The sequence below is a fragment of the Balearica regulorum genome, chromosome 5 (assembly GCF_011004875.1).
Source record: "Balearica regulorum gibbericeps isolate bBalReg1 chromosome 5, bBalReg1.pri, whole genome shotgun sequence".
In the NCBI taxonomy this organism is placed as follows: Eukaryota; Metazoa; Chordata; class Aves; order Gruiformes; family Gruidae; genus Balearica; species Balearica regulorum.
The window spans coordinates 63,406,496-63,428,013 of record NC_046188.1 but is presented as its reverse complement, the minus strand read 5'-3'; positions in this window follow the sequence as shown (position 1 = coordinate 63,428,013).

Sequence of the window (21,518 nt, the reverse complement as noted above, 5' to 3'; positions counted from 1 at the left end):
CACTCTCTTGAATGCTTGTGCTGGCATAATACAATGCCACAGTCTGGAGCGCAGAACCAAGGCTGCACAGGCTATGCTACAGTTTCAGACAAAGCTAGGCCAGTGTTTCACACTATCTTTTAGTCTGAACACAGTATCAGAGGTGGGTTTTTTTGTTTAATACATGTATTTCCTGGGGTTTTAGCCATTTTAAGATAAGATCGTCAAGGGTTCTCATTTGTATTGCAGAGCGAACTCAATTTCAGCCTGCAGAGACTGGGACATGCAGGTACGCTAGTAAATTACCCACAGTGCTAGACAATGCCTATTTTGATGTGTTAACGTTTTAAGAAAGTAGAGTTTCATCCAGTGGACATCCACTGGTAGCAATCTACACTGAAAGTCACTGGACTCACCATATTTCAATATAGACCACTGCAGTTCTGCCAAAACCTGTATCTTAACAGGCTTGTTTCCCTCATTAAAGTAGAAATTCTTCACTAACTGTGGAACAGAAGACAATCGGAGAAAAGCTGTGCTAGTTTAGGCTTCATGCCCCACTGAGCAGATACTACATTCTGAATTTGCAGAACGTAGTCAGATAGATTAAAAGGTCTCCATTGCCCTCTTCCTCCATTTGTAGCCCCTAAGTCACAGAGCATTTGGTGTGCATGCTGGCCAACGTCGTCACAACGACAGGAAAACATGGGATTAGATATTGTCGTGGTTTAACCCCAGTCGGCAATGAAGCACCACGCAGCGGCTCGCTAACTCCCCCCTGGTGGGATGGGGAGAAAAATCAGAAAAAAGAGTGAAACTTGTGGGTTGAGATAAAGTGTAATAGGACAGAAAAGGAAGATAGTAATAACAACAACAACAATAATAATAGAAGAATATACAAAACAAGTCATGTACGGCACAATTGCTCACTACCCACTAACTGATGCTCAGCTAGTTCCCAAGCTGCAATGTCTCCCTGACCAATTCCCCCAGTTATATACTGAGTATGTCATCATATGGTATGGAATCCCTTTGGCCGGTTTGGGTCAGCTGTCCTGGCTGTGTCCCCTCCCACCTTCTCGTGCACCTCCTCACTGGCAAAGCATGGGAAGCTGAAAAGTCCTTGACTTAGTATAAACATTACTTAGCAACAACCAAAACATCAATGTGTTATCAACATTATTCTCATCCTAAGCAATCCAAAGCAGAGCACTACAGTGTTAGTAAGAAAATTAACTTTATCCCACTGAAACCAGGACAGATATAAAAAACAAACAAACAAACAAAAAACCAGGATTCCCATTTGGAAGATACAAACTGGTTTTTTTAGTTCTTAGAGCTTCTTTTTCTTAAGAAAATTACAGATTGGAACTAGCAGCTAATTAAATCCTAAAAACTGAATTAAAAAAAACCCAAAGCCTCTTGGCTTTTGATTTTTGTAATCCCTACCATTGTGAATTTTTATCTGACTTTTTCTCTCACAAATATGGGCCCATACACTAACCTGTTCAACACTCCAGCAAACACTACACCTTGAGGAAGAATCCATGGCCTCTCCATAGAAGTGCACCAGCTTTTTGAGAAAAAAGGACAATTCTCAAAAGGAAGTGAAACTCGAGCCTTCTGTCAGAATCTGCAGACAGAGGAGCACATCATTATAATGCTGACAGAGCATCAGGTAAGACTACTGAAGGAAATATCACTAGTTGTCCTCTGGGCATTCTTTTTATATTCGATGGACCAGAACATTGTCACAGGATAATGGTTGTCTGCTGCCTTGCCCCTATTAAATTAAATTAAATATTTGATTGGAACTCTCCTACTTGCTCTCTGTAGAAATAAAAAGTGATGCAAAAAAGCTGCAGGTGAATCTTTTGCCCTTCTAAAAACTCCCAGAGTAACTGCTTGTCAAGGTACCTAGAGAAGAAACCATTTCTATTAATTTTTTGCTTGTTTGTTTTTGAACATTCCACCAAACATTCTTTTTCAAAATTGAGAAGGATGCATGGGTGATTAATTCCTTTATAAGAGAGCAGGCAGTCACTTCAGTTTTGTATGTACATAAAGATGCAAGTATTGTTTGATGCACAGCAGTTGCTGCAAAGACATTACTGCAGGAACTCCCAGATACGGAAGGTTCAGGGCATAAAAGGTTTTTGGTGGTCACCTTCTGGTCAATGAGCTGTGGCAGGGAATAAGCATCTGTGGGAGTAATGTGAGGTGTTCAAACAGCCTGTTTATTGCATATCAATGTACCTGTTTAGAAGAAGGTGGATGCCTTTTTCCTCAAGTGCTCCTGTTATCACTTAATTGGTCTACAATGCATTGAGTCAAAGCCAATGCATGAGAAAACCTTCAGTTTTATTCAGCTTCAGTTCGGGCACTCACAGCTCATTGTACCAGATAATTCCAAAACTTCGAGTTCTGTCAGGAAACAGACAGTACTACAGTAGAGAGTATTACAAACCTCTCTTCTCCTTGACCTTTAACTTACTCAACAACTCCCTTCCCTGTTCATCACATAGATTATCTCATCCTGTGGCAGACTCTGTCCACGCTCCATTTCTGTTCCTGGCTGTAAGATGAACTGCGTGCCCATGACTTTTGAGAAGTCACAGTGATATCAGACAGCTTCCTGTCTATGCTCTCCCTCTACCCACGTCCTTCTGACTTTAGACAGAAGATTCTGTGAAGTGGGTTTGTATCGCACTGAGTGCATTCTGCAAATGGGGGACTCCGCGCACTGAAATTCCTGCAGAAAAAAAATCTTCTCTCTATTTCTGAGAGAAGGTCCCTATTGCGCTGAAAGTTATGTATGAAATTCTCAACATCAGTCAAAATTCCACAGGGAAAGCAAATTGCAAAGCTGAAATAGACCTTAGCTCACAGTGCAAGTAAAGCAATTTACATGGTGTTGCAGAGGAGGGATTATTACTCCTATGCTATCTTGAAGGCTACAGATTTAATGGCAAATTCATCTGATGATGATGATTGTTGTCAACAGTTACTCAGAGTTAGCCTCTTTACATCTAAACAAATAGGCACCAGAGCTTCACTTCATGCCTTGCATAATTAACTTTACGCTTTTGACAGACATGAGAACCACGGTCTCCAGCTCATCTACGTCCAGTCCCAAATTACCTTTAGGTCAGGAGTGTGGTCCCTTTATAGAAAATTGTAGGGAATTCTAAGATGAACATAATGGAAAAACCTTTAAAGGGGTCAGGTGTTCCAACATGGAGATCTTTCCAATTTGAGCATGAAGGTAAGAACCAGACTCCCTAAAGAAAGGAAAAGACTTTCACAGTCATTCTCAGGAGTCTTGTCACTTTGAATGTCCCCAGTAATGCTGCTGATCTGAAGGTACATTTAAACCAAGAGCCTGAAGCCAAAATCTTTATTATCTGTTAAATATCATAATTATCAAACTCTGTTGTACAGAAAATGCAGTTCAGGATGCTTATGACTCCTCCCATTCTGTGGTGAAAGAGAGAAGCTTGAATTCACATGCAGCACTCTCTAAGGTAATACAGGCTTCTGGAAAGAAATGGATAAGACCTTACGGTATAATCTCTGGTTAATGTTAATTTTTATCCCCTGATTTGATGTTTTAAAATCAATATTCCATAGCAGTTATTGTCTAGACTTTTAATGCATCTAGGCTGAAAACACTTGATAAGAACTGAGGGATTCTATACTCTTTGTCTCAGACATCCTAGGAAAAAAAATCCAACCTGTATTCCAGTTATTGTCTAGCATTTGAGTTCAGTGTTGGCAAACTGGTCCCTGCATGTCTTTGAGGCATATGGAAATTGATGATGAAAGTGTCTAGTATAACTAGAAGTATAATTTGATGAAAACTGATGCAGTGAACTGTGAGAAACTGCTAAATCAGTGTCATCAAACTCTGCTTGAAAAATAATGAAACCAAAATACCACTAGGACACGAGAAATGTAGGGTGAAGTCTGTGAAACCAGAGAGTAAATACAAAAATTAAGGAAACATACCAGATATTATTTAATTGTTATTTTTGAAACACATGCCCAAATTACAATGCAACATTCTTGTCCAAATTCACTTTACTGAGACAGTGACATCATGTCTCCTCCAAATTGTTCAAGCCCAAATCTTGGCACAAGCTCTTCCAACAGAACACCATGCTTGGCCCTGGCACTCTCGCCTGTCTGCCCGTCACCACACAGAGAATAAGAACAGCACCGTGGCCAATGCAAATCTTAGTTATAGCACAAGTCCCTTGGGGCAATAGGAAAAAAGACCAAAATAGAAAACATATTACAGTTTTAAAGCAATAATATTGCTAAGGAAAATAAAACAAATGTAACCTTAGAAGTAAGATGACATTTATTGCCTAAAAGTTAACAATTCCTGAAGCTGTAAAAGTACTCTGTAAATAAAACCTGAAGATGGCAGTGAAAAGATCCTGATATTGCTTTATTCATACATTTTGAATGAAAACAAAACAAACTTACATAGAAATCTGAGAGCAAGAGGACAAAAGAAAAAGATATTGTATGCTTTAAGGGTTTGCCTACATCAGTAAACACACTCAAATTACTGAAAAAAACATTAATGATTCTATTCAGTTGTACCCATGTTTTGAGATAGCAACATGTGTATGTTATGCTCACGAAAGGGATATAAGCTTGCATATTCGAAGACTTGCCAGAAAATTTGTACAAAAAGATCACAGGGAGACAGAGACAGCTGGAAAAATTGGAGCAGGGGCTTCGATTTTCATGCCAGTGTTACACCTAATGCACAGGGAATGCAGATGATGGACTACAAGCTATATGTTATTCCTCCTGCCACTTAGCAGTGTGCTTGTGGAGGTGAACAAGAACCAGGAAGTAATAAAAAACCCAAAGCCAAAACCAAAGCCAAAACCAAAAAACAAAACAAAACAAAGACCCAGAAATGTTAAAGTGTGCTATTGTGTGTGAAAGTATTTATCTCAGGGTACTTATTACAGTCACATCAACATTTTAATGTATAAAAATCAATCACCAAGATCAAGCAGTGGATACCAAGCACTAATTTCTTTAAAGTGTAGTCTAATTTGGAAATTTAACTAAACTATACCCACAATCTCACTATGGCATTCACATAGCACAAACCACGAAATAGGAAATATAAACAAGCATCTTTTGAAGGTCCTATATCATGCTTTAAAAGAATGATAATGAGAAGTTTCTGCACATGGATTTATCCAGATTAATTATCAATAAGCCTAATGAGAAAGTTGTGCTAACAAATATCTAGAAGACTTCTTTCTATTAGGGAATATACAGATAGGAGGCTTAGTAGAAAAAGGGTGAGTGGAATCTTGAGAGGATTTTCTGGTAATACACTCAAGTTTCTAAACTAATCTAGGCCTGATTTCCATAGGTTTTGGTATCATCTTTTCCCATGAGGGAATCTCAAAACCTATGTGTTAAAAAGTCATTTTCTCTGTCAGTTACTGTTAACCCAAACTATGCACTTGAGGAGCCGCCCTCTATCAGTGCTCCCCCCTGCCCCTGACTTATTGACCACAATTCCGTCTTTTGTGATGTTATTACTGCAAATTCAAAACTGTGATCTTACTGTAAAAAATGCCTTCTAAAAGAAAACCAGTTTATAAAATCAGTTTATAAATCTCAATTAGAATTTAACCAGGGTACCTTTCTGTCTACCTAGGGTTCCGATGGATTCCTGCTGTGCGTTCAGATTTGCACGCAGCGTACCCTTTGACGGTAGCTGAGAGCAGCAGAGTCACAGTGTCTGTTTGTAGCACCCTCATTGTCAACAGTGCCTGTCCATCGAGATGGCTCACCTCTGCAAAGGAGAAGTGAAAAGGAAAAAAATTAAAAATACAGAAAAGACAAAGGAAAAAGTAGGGGTTCAGGTCTCAACTTTCCACAAGCCCAGTGGCATATTTCAGTATGGGGCTAAGCCTACAAAACTCTATAGCTTCTAAAACAAACCCAGACACAAAGCGTCCCCAGATTAGCTGATGTCTCCACCCCGATGCAAGATAAACTAATAGTCTGACAATGACTCTTTCCCATTTAGAACAAGCTGTTCACCTTAAGAAGGTCAAAATCTACAATAACCCGAGAAATGTATATTTAAGCTTCTGCCCAAGCTTCAAACTAAAGGCTTTACATGGTTGGGTCAGAGAGCAGAAGGTACAGAATCACCTTCATCCCACTGAAATCCTTGGCTTCACTTCTAGCTAAATTGATAAAATGGAAAGGAGCAGATGTTCTGCCCTGCCTTGAGATCAAACCCTTGTATCTGAGATGAGACATTAGCTGTTGATATAAAAGTTGGGGGGGTTTTAAGTATACATGATTTTTAGACAGCTATTTCATATACAAAAACCATCAAACCATACTATTTCATCCATTGTTTCTTTCTATTCTTTCAAGTTTAGCTTAGCATAAAGCACTCAGTAAGGTTAAAAAGAAAATTTACCACATACAGGAGTTCTACAATGGGTAAATTAACTCTTGATATCTGGGGGTCTCTAGTAAAATGAATCGTGTGAGGCAATGAAGGGTAAAGGAAGAGATCATTGCTGCCAGTCCACACTTCTGTACTTTCAGTTCAAAATCTGACTGTGCACGCTCATGTTACTTTGAAACATTCACTTATCTTCTGATGGATTTTCATCAGTGCGCTCTTTTCCACATATTTATCGGATCAGAACACTACAGCTCCCTGCGTTCAATACTGCCAAATTAACAAAGCAGAAATCAATGATTAAAGCCCACAAGCCACAAGATTGCCGCAGTCTGCAAGCTGCTTAATTTCCTTTTTTTTTTAATACTCTGTTCTTGTTACATTGTTGTAAGAGTATCTATGCTGTTATTGTATATTTATATTAGAACGTGTGTACATACAGCATGTGTACGTAGAGAAAACTTCTGTGGCATTGCTGCTGAATGAGCTCTGGTCTCCTAGAGATCAGTGTGACCAAACGCTGCATCCACAGGGAGCTCCGCTGACTTTTGAGATCTCTTTTGATAGCAGGTGTTGGAGCCTCTGACAGAAGAGAACTCCAAGGTTTGGGACTCTGGGTTCTGCACCTGTTGTAATCAAAAATTTATTTCTGTGTGACTCATCGGAAAAAGAGTCAGGCTCGCAGGATTTTAGAAGTCTGGGCTTAAAAATGGAAGCAACAGGAAAATATGCTCCTAAGCTGTCCACCAAGAACTGATCCAATAACCTCTGTCTTAAAATACCTCTGGCCATACCGATACTGATTAATTACTATTGTTGTGTACTTCCCTAAGACGAATAACAGGATGAGAGTCACCAGATGAGATATTCTATCTGGCATCAAACGGCAACGGTTTGTAACGACAAACTGTAGTTACAGAATAGGAGGAGTTGGAAGGGCTCAAAAGATACTATCAACTAGGTACACACCTGTAGACTAAAATTTCTCTTTGAAACACAGGGCTGAAGCACAGACTTCTCAAAGAGCCAAAGGCTCCATTCAGGCCCAGCACAAGCACACTTTTCCAGTTCTCCTCAGTAGGACTGGAGAGGGTTTTGAGAAAGATGAGTTTGACTCATGTCTAGTGCCCAAAAAGCATCCCTCCCAGCATCAGCATCATCCCACCGCAAACCAGAGCTTAATCTTAGATTTCTTTCCTCCTACCAAATCCCACTACTTTCAGAGACAATTTGGGATTTGCAAGGAACACAGGATCAGTTTTCTTTCAGATACTAACTAAATATTTAAAGGCAATCTTGCTCCTACTGAAGGAGGTATGAGTTTTACCGTTAAACAGAAGTGAGATGAGGTTGCAGGCTTACAAACCTGGACCTGTTAGATGTTTTTTTTCTTTAAGCTTGGAATTTTATGTGCAAAAAGGTCACTTCAAAAGCAAACCCAAATGTAATATACTTGTGATTTAAGACTCCCTACCACTGAGACAGCAGAGCAAAGGTGTCACTCTGTAACAGCGGATGTTGATAATGGTGTCATCCAAGCTGCACAAAGCTAGACAGCCTCTTTTAAATAGTAGCTGGTGCTAAATTCAAAGTTCTTATTTGTGAGTTAAAGAGAGACTCCACTAGCACTCAATGATTTATGCTGCCCGGTCCAGAAGCCATGCAGCTTCAGGAATTTTTTATTTTTTTTTAAACTCCTCTTCACACACCAGTTTGAAAGTCTCATCCAACTGATATCAAGGGAATCCCAGCCAGCAGTTCATCGGTACACAGCCTCCTTTACTGAAGCCAGGATTTGCATTTTCTGTTTTGAGAACAAGACAATTGTGAAGTAGTGGACCTAGACATATTTTATTAACAAAAGTCTCCACACACAATAACCCACTTGTCACTATTCTTAATGTTGTGTCTCATAGCATTTATTTAGTACAGAAGGATGATACATGCTACATTTTAAATATCTACACTAGAAATGAATATTAGAAAATCCTATATTGTATTTTACCTGTCAGAGGTCATCAGAAGCTGTATTTCAAGAAAACCGAAGGCATTAGATGTAGTTTGCCCAGTAGATTAATACTGAGCTGTGAACTTTCATCCTCTGCAGCAAGATTTCCATCCAACTGACATAGAACTGACATGCAGTAACACTTACAACCAGGGGGATCCAATTTAGACGGAGTTCAAATGGTTTCAAGCTACTCATAGGTCACAGAGGTAAAGTATGCATAAGAGAGCTGGCTTTAATCAGAAGGCTTTCAGTAATGTCACACCAGAAGTGATAGGCCACATTGAAAATGAACTGGATGTTAGGCTTGAGAATTAAATTACCAAATAATTTTACATATTCAGAATACATTCTTTAAGACATTTTTACAAGCCCAAAATGGTTTGGGTTTTCTTTTTTTCAGAACAATAGAAAAAGACACGGAATTTTGCATGAGCATAAACCCCCCTTTTTTCCCATGTGGCATCATATCCGTGATGCCTATCTTTGGAACCTCTTGGGGAAGAAATGTGATCCAAAACAAAACCAAAACAGCTCCATTGTGCACGACAGTTTGGAAATAATCTGAAAAAAGACAACATTTTCTCCATAATAGAGCATTAGAACATAGGAAAATTGAGAGGGACAGGAAGGATTACAGTGAGAGAGAGGATTTAGGAAAGGCCAATTTTACTGCAGTTATCAAATGCTGACCTACTTGTGGAACAGGCAGGTGGAATCTCCGTTTAACGTTTCATACTGAAGAACAATGTGAAAATGAGAGGACTCATTGAAAGACATGTAATTGAAAGACAATGTGTTATCCTCTGGAGACTTTTAAAGGCTGTATTCCACCCAGAACCCCCTGAATCTGTCAGGGGTTCCTTGTTTCAAGTTTCCCTCATCAGTTTGGCTGTATCCAAATCAGCCCTGCGCCCTCCTTTTCATGCAGGTGGGCTGCAAGCTTTATCTCCACGCCATCAGAGGGGCCAGGAAGTAAACTGGGAAACAGCTCAGTAATACAATGGAAAGCATCACGCCTTTTGTACAGTTGTTCCTACTGGTTTGCACTCTGTTTAAGAACTGCTTCTCAGCAGAAATAAAAAAGCAACTACTGCACAAAGCCTAGCAGACAAAGTATGTTGAGTTTCTGAAGATTTTCACTGAGTTTTGTAACAAAAAGGATTAAAAATCCTTACTGCTGTGCCTGTCTACAATATCCTCTACAAAAATTCAACTCAAATGCCACAAAGAGAAGGGGGAACTTGAAGCCTGTCATTAGAAATACAGTGCTGGATCTCATGTCATATTACAGCAAGCGTGTGTCAACTCAGCTCAGGAAAGCAGAAGCAAGGAACCTGGCAGAGTGGGATCCAGGGTCGTCTTACTGAACATTCACTCAGAAGCAGCATCACAACCAACAAAATTACACCTTCGTAACCCACTGCAGTAATTTCACTGCATCCTGCACTGATGATTTAAAATGTATAAGCAGGAAAGAAAAACCAAGGAATTCAAACCCAGTGTTTTCTTAAACAGGACAAATTAGGGCTTATTGAGTTCCTTACTACTAGAAACCAGATTGTTTCCAGTACTTGGCTTGCTCATTTACCGCTATTTCAAGTAGCTCTTTACAGAACCCTAAGATGTGTAATACAGGCATAACTTTAAACACTGGACTAGCTAAAGCATCCCTATCTAGATTAATAAAATAAATATTTAATTTATTCCCCAAACTAGGAGGCTTTTAAAGACCTATCCATCACTGCTCTCTCAGTCCATATCCATTTTTCTTCCTTTATCACAGTCAGAAAATCATTCATCTTATGAAGTTGTGTCTTTCATTTGTTGCTCTCACTTATGGGCCAGACTAGGAACACAAAATCAGATGCCTCAATTCTAATTACACTGCACAGCTCCATTTCCTACATATTCTCAATTTTGTAGGAAAAATAGCTGTACTGCATGAATAGCTCACAGAAGCCAAATATTAGGAGATTCTTTCTTTTCTTCCAGCCTACCAGGTCATACAATTCTTGAATTATGAAAAAGTAATTTTTCTTACTTGTCATCATCACCTTGTCTTAGCAAAATAAAATTCTAAAATAACAAGAACTAGCACATGTCTAATCGCTCCAAATCCTCCACACAACCAGTTCAGCCCTTCCTATAGTCACCCTGTGTAAGTCTGAAGCCTTTGATTATCTGAGTTTCCAGTTCCACATGTAATTGCACAATTCTAAGCTGATGGACTTCAGAGCACAGGGACTGCACTTAAGCAGAAACGCAGCATACTCCTGTAATTAAAACATTTTACAATTAAGTAAGATGCAGCTTTCCTCCCTCATTTTTGCTGGAAACCTATACTATGCTGCTCTTTGCCTTTTAACAAATCCTAATGACTCATGGCATTTAAAATGGAGTTAAATATTTTTCTTAACACAGCTGTATATGTTTTATTTCATACTTTTGCCAAGATTCCTCATATACTCTTCCAACTATTACAGCCTTCCTTTCATGTTTTTAATTTTTAGTTTCCATAGTTCCATAAAATATAAGTTGCTGAATGATCTCTCAGCTCATGGCTGGAAGTATCTCTTTATTCCACCCCAGAGATACACAGAACTTTGGACACTCTTTAACATCCATCTTTTTGGGCTTCTTTTCAGAGCTGTCCATTAGATTCTAGCCCCAGGTCTCCTCCTTGCTTCCCTGAAGCACTCCATCATTAAAGGACTACCCATGGCTCTCTTCTCTTCTTCCACTAATCATGAGTTTTATTAGCTCTCTCCTAAGAAATGCAAAAATGCCACAGCAACTGGTGAATGTAGCAGATTAGTATGTTTTCCTACCAGAGAACCACTCATGCATTGAGGCTTTTCATCCTCCTTGAAGGATTGTATTTATTTTTACATAGTGAAACAGAGAAGAATAATATATTGTTAGGATGCATCTCAGATCAACTGAATGGGAAATGGGAAACACGTTTAGCTGTACTCTTGAATTCCTTGCTAGCAGAATGCCCTTATGTGGCAATGAATGGGGATTCCTTCAATCTGCCGCTAAGTGACTCCATCCTGTCCTGCTGGTTAATGATCTTCGGTTATTCATCTCTCTTACCAGTGCAACACATCTGGCACGAAGGCTTTCGTGCTAAAGAAAATCCAGTTAGTGCAGAATGCTTTGGTACATCCCTTTGACAATGCAAACTATCATGCTTTCACCATCACATCCTCTATTCTACACTGGAAAGCCTGTGAATCCTAAAGCTTTGCAATGAACTACTCCTCTAACAAAACAGATTCTTCAGCAAGAAGGTAGGGCTCATCTGGAAGAGAGCACGTTTTAGGAACTTGCTTTAAATTTAACATTAAAAAAGAATCCACACACGTATTTTAAAAAAACCCAACAAAACCAAAACAAACATAAAGAGAAAAAACCCCCAAACTATCAAAACAAACAGCCTACAGAGCAGATTACTCCATTGGGGATCTTCAAAAATAAAACAACCCCCCACAACTGCTATTGAAGAGGTGCTAGAACGTGGACATAAGATAAAAGCGTTTCTAGCTGTTCCGAAGGGCTGCTTTGAGTGCCGTTTAAGGAGTCAAGCACAGCACAGAGCAATAATTTCGTTGTATAAATAAAGATGACAGAATGGAAACAACTACAACATTTTCTCCACAACAAGCATTGGCTCACAGATGTCTCCTCACACTGCTTTTCATTCATTGTCTTCCCAGGCTCTACTCAGAGCTTACACTTCTCTCCAATGAATTGCCCAACTTATTGTATCTCAGCGGAAAAACCCCTCATACTGATTAAGAATAATGTTTTCCTCATTGAATTAAAAAAAAATACACAATACCCATTCCCATTAAACTGACACTGGATAGTGATGTTACATAGGACTTGAAATGTTTCCCATTTTTAAGATGATTAGCTTCAAAATTTATCTATAAAAATAAAGTAGTGACAATTATAACAGTTAAACTATCTCCTCTGTGTGGCTGCACACCATCTTTTTAAAAAAAATCAGCAGAGGATGTTTATTTTATTCCTAAATATGATTTATCTGTTGATTCTTCAGCATTCCCATTTCAACAGCCTCCAAACCGTTAAGCTATCCCACGAGACGTATACCCAAAAACATCCTTAACCGTCTCCATTTCCAGAACAGAATACGTGGATCTGAACATCCTGGTTAGCTGGCTCATAGCGACCAAGGGGTCGATTGCCTGAGAAATGATAGGAACTATAAGGGTTAACTTGTGGGCTACCTCAAAACGCATTCATGTTCTTTTGCACTAAGACCCCAAATTTAATGACCATCAAATAATGGTTGCATGATCTGAGATTTGGAAAACCTAGATGCATTCAATTGCTTTCTCTGATTAGGTCTGTACTTATTTGGCATTACCAGAGATATCTCAATCCCTAAATAATTAACTTACAACCAATATGTATGAAATTGCCTCACTAAGCTCACTATCCAGGACTGTTTGCTGTTAAATTAGTAGAATAAATAATTTACACCAAAAAAGTGTGCACAAGATAGTGCCAATAAACCTGAGGGAACTTGTTCATTATTTGCAAGAAAATTGGATGAAACACAATTCCCCAAGTACAAGCCATTCTGTAGAGTAAAAGGTGTATTAGTATTATTGCAGCATGTAGGGAACAAATGAAGTCTCATGACTGTCCTCTTCAGAATATGCTCTCTTCATTAGCCTTTTTGCCAGAGCTATAAATACAGGCAATATACTGTACATATGAGAACATAGGAGACCGAACGTTTGCATATGAAGTACATTTCTTACAGGAAAAACAAAAAAACCCACAAAAGTATTGTAGATCATTACTGAATAAGCAAGGAGCTAAAAGAATAATATTTAACACTGAAATGGCAGCTCTGTATTATTTGGAAAATCCACAAGTCATCTTTTCCAGTGGCAAAGGTTACTATTGCTAACTCTAAATGGCCAAGAAAATGGCTTGGTAAATCTGCAATTCACAGGATTTTTATCATTTTAAGATCATTTCAAAATGAACTGTTGATAGAACTTTTTGCTTGCAAAGTTCTGCACAGTTACTCATACAGCACTTGCTCCAGCACACGATGAATCGTTGACTGTCTCTGCGCTAATGTCACCAGGAGCTGAAACAGGCCCTGCCGGCAAAGAAAAACAGTACTGGCTCTTGTTAAAACTTCAGAAATAGTTTCAAAATATTCTAAAGCCACATTCAAAATTCCCAACTAAAAAGTCACATTTAGAAATAAATAAATAAAATGCACTGAGAACAATTTGGCACAGAAGCCAAAGCAGAGTTTATGACTTTGGCATGGGCCCATCTCCCATTAGGTTCCTGAAGACTGCAAGCTCCTGCACTCAAACCCTTTGCAGCGCTCCAAGGTATGACTTTCCCTGCGCAGCAAGGTACAAGGAAGGGAATCCCTCTGTCCGCTGTGACTTGAGCTTTTGTTACAGAAGCATCGCTTCCCTGCCCTCCCTGGACTACACAACCCCCTCAAGAGATGCCCAGGCAGGGAACGCCCTAACCTACAGAACCAGCTCCAAGCACCGTTGGCTCTTCAAGCTGTGTTTGTCCCACAAAGAGAGATGGTCACCAGGCTCGTGTCCTTGCTGCAGCCCAGGGACTGAGCCGCACACACATTTTCCACATCCAGGGAAGGTGCAGCAGAGTCCCTGGCTGGATCCAGCCCCTTGTTTAAGTTTGAATTAAATGCCAGGTCTGAGACTGATTTGTGGCAGTTTGTTTTTTATTATTTGACAGCAAGTATCCTGGGACATGTTTCCTGACCTTGCTCTGTATTCATGCTGAAAACACAACAATCTTTTTTATAAAAAAAATAAACATTTCTCCCTAGATTATGAATCATGTAGTTGCATGACCTGGCTCCCAATGCTTCCTGCAATCTATCTTATTTAATACTGAAAGAAATCATAGATATGAATGCCAGCTTACCTGTTCTTCTAGAAAATAATACTGGGGATACCAATTTCACTCATTTCTCTCATCTTTATCCCAAAAGAACAACAACAACAAAAAAAGGTTAGCCCTGTGGAGTAAAAGGTGTCCCAATGTCATTGTTGCATGCAAGGATCAGATAAGCACCTGGTTTGTTCTGTCTGTGAAGACAGCTTTATCCAAATAAAGCATAGTGCATTTTATCATTCTGTAATGGAAAAGACCTGTCACTCTTTGAATATCATCATATGGTCGGTGGCCGGCAGATAATGGACTGTTAAGTGTCAAGGTGACTGGCTTTGAATGTGCACAAAACTAAAAATTATAGACCTGTCATTCCATAGGCAGGCCACAATTAGCTGTCTATGCAACTTGAAATTTCCATTTTGCGAGCTGAATAATCAATTGGCTACAGTTTCTCAATACAGATGCATTTTTAGGCTCTTTGCACTCAGGATTTTATCTTTTTTATAAGGTTTTTCAAATAACTGTGCCGTGCACTTAAGCAGATGGGGTTAGGAGGGAACTGCGCAGTTATCTCCTCCCCAAACACATACACAAATACATTCACCAATATTTTATAATCAACACTTTTTGCATTAATTTCCTCTAGCTATGCTCTACCCTACAATGTTTCTGCCAAGGATGTGGTGCTACCAAACACAAGTAACACAAAATTCACAGCTTCAGACTTCACAGCTGTTTGTTTCTATATTAACATAATCTTTTTCTACATTTTGCTACCACTCCACCCTGATGTGAGTTAATAATACAACATGACTTGGAAATAAAATATTTTCAGTGGACAATTTCAACAAGGGAAAGTATTTTCTTTTTTTTTTTTGGACAATTTTTTCTGTATCGCTTACTAACAAAATTTTAAGGTGGTTGGGGCAGAGACCTTATTTCAAGCTGCTGAAACAGCAGAGATAAATACAGTGAGATTATCAATAATGACTCTTACACTGCGCTTTGAAACTAAACGAGCAATGAAATAAAAAAAAGAATTCAGATTCCCATGACATATATTAATGTATGTACTGTAGACCTTTTCATCCCGGACAAGTAGCAATCATTTGCTGTCTTACAGGCTGTCTGCATTTGAGAAAGCAATTGCTTAACATTGTGCCTGAATTGAGAATAGGTTTACAAAATGGGGAGCTCGGTAAGTTCTGGGTTTATAAGCAACACAGTATCAGGACAAATGCTGCCTCAATGTCTTTTTTGATATGAAAAAGTCCTTTAAAGAAACATTACTGCGAATCTTTTTCCCCCCCTTTTTTCTTTTAGCTCAGCCCAATTTGTCGCACCCGATGGGCAGAATTCCTCCCATCTGATGTAGAAATGCTACACACAGGTTCTCTCCAAAGCCGCTTGGAATAATGGAATGAGATCTAGGATCATCACTGGACTTTGAATCAGGCTGCAATATGTAGCCTTCCATTTTTCTAGTGCTTCATATATTGATAAAGCCTTTGTACGCAGTCCTGGGAGGTACACAGCAATACTTTGGTCATCTAAAGAGGGCTGCTGATCGTCACAGTCTGTGACTGAGTCTGTAATTATATGGCATATGGGCTTTAGTGATGACTGGCTCAAGTGATCATGGCTTGAGGAGCTCCTGATCTTCCCTGGTAGACCCATGTTCATATCCTTTTCCATGGCACAATTTACTCTTCTCTCATTTGTCCTATTTAAGTGCTCCCCTCATCCTTTTTTGATGATGACTTTTAACAGCAGTTATTTGAACAGTGTAATTTACTGCAAGTCATAGAAGTAGCTGTATGTACGAAGCTGAGGACGTGGCAAATTACAGCAAGAGAGCAGGAACAAGAGGCTGGAGGGAGCGGAGGGGAAAGTTCTTAAATTCACATTGAGAACTGCACTGTTAGCCTGAATTTCCTCCCTGCTTTTTCTCCTCTCTCCCTCTAGAAATAGAAGGTTAGGCCATTAGAGAATTCAATTGGTTCCAGATGGACCCTTAAACCAGCTCTTCTAATAAAAACATTTTCCTGTTAAACAACCTGTGTCACATGGAATAGATGAAATTCATCTTTAGTATACTGCCACTGAAGCCTGGAAAGACAAACCTGAAGTACGAGTATCTGTATCTCAAATATAAAAGGGTAATGCAACAATGATTTATCTCACAATTAGGCAGTGGTAATTAAAAAAGTAATACTGTAGCGGACATACAATACAAGCTTCTAAGAAAAGTTATAAAGAATTATAGCTGTCTTTTTTAAAGGCAGTGTTCCATTTATACGTTTTCTATTAAATTCTTCAGAAAAATCAAAATATAGCACTTGACAGTATGACTCCTAAATCATCTTTTCATGGGCTACTGCCATCATTCAACAAATTTTGTTTTATTTTACTTCTATTTTTTTAGTATCTGAATGAGAGAGCCAGTTTCGCTTGTATAGAAATCAGTGACAAAAATCTCCAAGTTTTCTCATCAGACCATGGTCAATCCTTTTTGCACATTAGAACAAAACCTTTACTGTTCTAGATTAACATTTAAAGTACTTGGAAAATAAGAATAGACTGAATTTGCATTCGGCGGCAGGTTGCTTAAGTAGCTCCCACCCTCCTTCCTCCCAGTCTTCGTTCCGCCCCACGTGCCAACCAGTGTTTTGGCTGGCAGAGACATTTGTGTTGCCATGTAGTCAGCATATATTTTATCTTTTACCAACTGGATCTATTCCTTGATCAAGTTCACTGCACCGCTGTGCAAACAGTTGTGGCAACAAATGCAAGAGCTGGGAAGAACCCGCCGGGAGGGGGGAGAGATGCCCGAGCTGCTTAAGCTATGACCGCTAGTGAGTAACTGCTCTCAGTACCACAGCCTATGTAGCCTGTCCGTCTGTCCTTGGTCCTTACAGAGCTGCTGTTTTGTTCCACTTCCTTTCAAATACATTTCTTCATGCATCACCTTTGCAAGAAGTGGTGCAATTCCCAACTTACAGCTATGGAACTGAACTGCAGCAACGTTTTCAAAAATATCTTTCAGAGACACTTGAATTCTGAGTGCGTACAACGCTTTCAAAATGAGGTTTTAATTGACCCAGATGCTTTCTAAATTATTTGCTTAAAAAAGCAACAAAAAAATGGGTTCTAGGCTAGCATCCTAACCAGGAAGGTGTCCTAGAGCTCTTGCTTTGTGCATTTCCTTGCATTTTCCCACCAGAGATGGCTGTGATATAATTTATTACGATCATGAAACTGATTATGCATTCTGAAGTCAGCAGATTTACCTTAAAATAACACAGTGCTTCAGTGAAAACCATTACATGTTCACAGTGGAATCTGTTTGGGCAAATGAAAAAAAAAATAAAAATAAAACGCTACTTGCTTTTGCACTGCAGTTAAGAGCATTTGTGCAGTGCCTCAGTCTATACAAGCAGTCTGCATACTTTGCTATATGCTAGCAAAGCTTTGAAAGAAAAAGAAAAAAAAATCGCACCTCCACCTTTTCCTGTCTAACATCTCTTCACCTCAGAAGACCGCTGTGTTGCCAGACCACCCGCAGAAAGGTGAAATAACTCCCAGTTAAACTGGCCTTTGGTCAGACCAGAGCCACACATACACGGTTATCTGCTGCCTTGTAGAAACACAACTTATTTTCACCAAACAACGCATTCGTATGGAAGTGTCTTAGCCTTGAGAGTCAGGAGAGCCCTACGTCCCTGTAATTCCTGTTGGGAACATATGGAAGCATCTTGGATCCTCGGTTACACAGAAACTTAGGAAAAGGGAAAAACAAGGTAACTGGCAAAATGAAGCCAGTTTGCCCAAAGGGCTAGATTATCTAATGCAGAACTGAACACGCTCTCTCCATCCTTCTGTGCTTTTGCTTCTCTGAGTAACGCTGCATCTGCGGCACTGTTTGTGATCCGTTTTCCTGTTTACACTGCTAGGCCTTTCAAATGGGAAGAGGCAATACCATGATGCAAGACATTCACCAGGGTAACCGCTGCTCTTCCCAGTGGAGCCGCAAGGAAAAGAATCGCATCAGCATCTCCCCGCTGCTGTCTGAGGTGCTATGAGATGCATTGCCTCTAGCAGTTCTGGATTTTATGTACAGCTGTACAGAGAGTTGGAGAAGTTACCATGACATCAAATCACCCCCTCCCCTCCATTTCACTACATGACATTTACATCTCCCTTCGAGGTGAAAACAGATGAAGCAACAAATACAGCATGAAATAAGGCTGGACCTACCCCTGCTCCACCTGGAGCTCGGCCACTGGCTTCGCTGGAGCAGGGACAAGCCCTTTACCTGCACCAAGATCAATATAACTTTGAACAAAACCAAAAGAATATCTGTTGACTCTTGGCTGCTACGCACACCTTACGTTGAAGTCCGGCCAATTAAACTCTCAAAGCAGTAATGCTGTCAAAGACATCCAGCTGCTAAATCGGGTGCGGGCAAAAGATTTTGCTTAATTTCTGTAAATGAAAAAATATTTGTTAAAAACTACCGCACTCTAAATTCTGCTGCTATTTCGGCTAAAAAGCATTAGGTCTCCAAAAGCTGACTGCTAAAGGAACGCAGTTTTCCTTCTGAGATCCGAGGGTACACACAGACTCTACATTACAACGACCATAAATAATATAGTGCCTGCACGTGTCAAGTTAATATTAAAAAGAGGGGCTGCGTGATGCATACCAAGCAGCGACGTTCTCCACCTACGTAACAAAACACCGGTGGGTTTCACCCCACTTGTTTTCGGAGGGGAGCGCGGGAAGACTCGCCTGAACGCGACTGTGTCACGCCGAGCGCGCGCGGCCGGCCGGCTACCAGGGCTGCCGCTGAACGGCAACCGGCACACCGAGAGGGCTGCGGGTCGGGGCACCCGGGGCCTGCATCAGCTCCGCAGCCCTTGTGCCTGCCCATGCCGCCGTGCTCCGACCGCAACCCGGGGCCCGGCGTGCTGACAGACTCCATTAGCATTAATGCCGCTCTCTTATCTCCCGGTGGCCGGCCGGTGACGGCTGCCTGCCACCGCCGACAAGGCCGACACCGCCAATCGGCTCCAGCTCGGCAAGGTCACCGCGCCGGCCGGGCTCGGGATTGGCTCCGGCGCCGCGGCGTGTTATTACTGTCTGATTTGATCGGAGGCAGGGGGTGGTCTCCAATCAAACAGAGAAAAGGTCCTGGAGAAGGTAATTAAATCCTGTCAGAGGCAATTATCGGTTCCAGGGCCATGACTCTGGCACTGAATGCAGATGATCTGAAGCTCTATTCTTGTAGAAATTCAAGAGGGCTTCTGGCACGGATCAGTTAGACATAAAGGAAACAGCAGGCTTTTTGCAAACAATGCGGCGCTGTATTTTGAAGCTTTTTGCACATCTTTTTTTCCTCCCTGTTCTCAGAGTTTGGTTACCACTGATCAAAAATATTTCCTTCTCCCCACATTCTCATTAATTTAATAGATAAGATTTACTTACACATTATACACATAATGACAAGATACATAAGAGAAATTTTGTTCTGAAACACTGCCCACTTAAAATGTCTTTCATCAAGACACAACCGCTTTAGACAATAGAAACATATCAAATTATTGATGTTTTACTGGAAAAAATGAAAGCATCAGAATTGGATTACGTATCCAGAAGGACGATGTCTCATCTCTAAATCCTATGGATGCCAAAAGGGAATAAATAAATGACTTCCTCCTACCACAGTATAATGATGCCAACGCAAGTGTATCAGAAGTGCCCTGACATGTTGAAAAAGGCAGGCATTTCACTGGCATGAACAACACACTGTTTACATTTAGTTCTACAAAGCCCAAGATATTATTTACTATATATTCTTTTTATTATGTGACAAAGCGAGCGGAGAAAAAACTGAATTTTTTACCAGAGATTAAAAGACCCAACAAAACAAAATAAAAAATAAAAATCTCAGAGTCGTCCTTTAACAAAAGCATTTTCCTGATTTTACATAAGACATGTTTTCCCCCCTCGAGTGTGCATCAATTTATTATTTCAGAGCCAGATTACAAGCTCAGTTGTGCCACAGTAAATCAGGATTGACACCATTAAAGTAAGTGGAAGTACTCTAGCTTTCACCGGGCGCAGACGCGGGGCCCCTGCCTGCCTCAGCCTGGGCTGCAGTCACTGCTTGCAGCCAGGCGTAGGGAGCGCAAGGGGAAAAAAGAGCTGGGGTGTGTGCAAGGCCGTGTTGGGAAACACACCCACAGACTAACTGCAGCTCCAGGTCTTCCTGAACAGGCTTCGGTCACCGGTAACGCAATCTGTTCCGAATTAGTTTTAATTGTCTCAAAATATCATGCATTCAATAAAACCCTAGTTTTTACTAAACCCTTCCCTTCACTGAGTTTTGATTTGCTGAGCTGACTTTGTATTGCTGTTTAAATATAAATATTGCTGCTGCTGAAACATTGCTCGCAGTATTAGCGTAAGTTCTCTGTTATTTCTGTGAGGGCACTGGGGTTTTTGTCTGGTTGGTTCCCTGCATTTCCCCCCAGAGGCCGTGCACTTGCGCAGCGTCATTTCATTTCATATGAATGCACACCTGGAGAGAGGGGATTACAGCCACAGTTTCACATTTCCTCATGCAGATAAGGCATACGGCTGGCTGAAAGAAATGAACTCAAGCTTTTCTTCAATGTTTCAGTCACCTCATAGTATAGAAAGAAGGTGAGTGTGTGGTGGGTCCTATAATTACTAAGGAGGCAGCAGATTATTTCCCCTCACGAGGAAGCACAGCGGAGGGAAAGACCTTTCTCTCTTGGATCGTGCCTGGAGGCAGGACCTTGCGCCAGCCTGACCCACAGCTCGGTTGGCATCCTGCTCCTGCAACCACATGGAGTCCCGTGAAGTGTCTCCTTTTGCCCAGTTAGCCCACATTAAGAAAACACAAGAAAGAAAATTGCACAGAGAATCGTAAAGAGAGAAACTCTCCCACAAGTCTACTAGAGCTAAGGCTCAAATTCCATGAGTCTTTATAAATCCATATGGATGCTTTCAGTTGTGGAGAGGAGAGCCACTACAACTTTAGTAGCAAAGGAACATCTAAGTCTCTATAATTCATTCATTCTTGAATTTCGGTGCGAAATT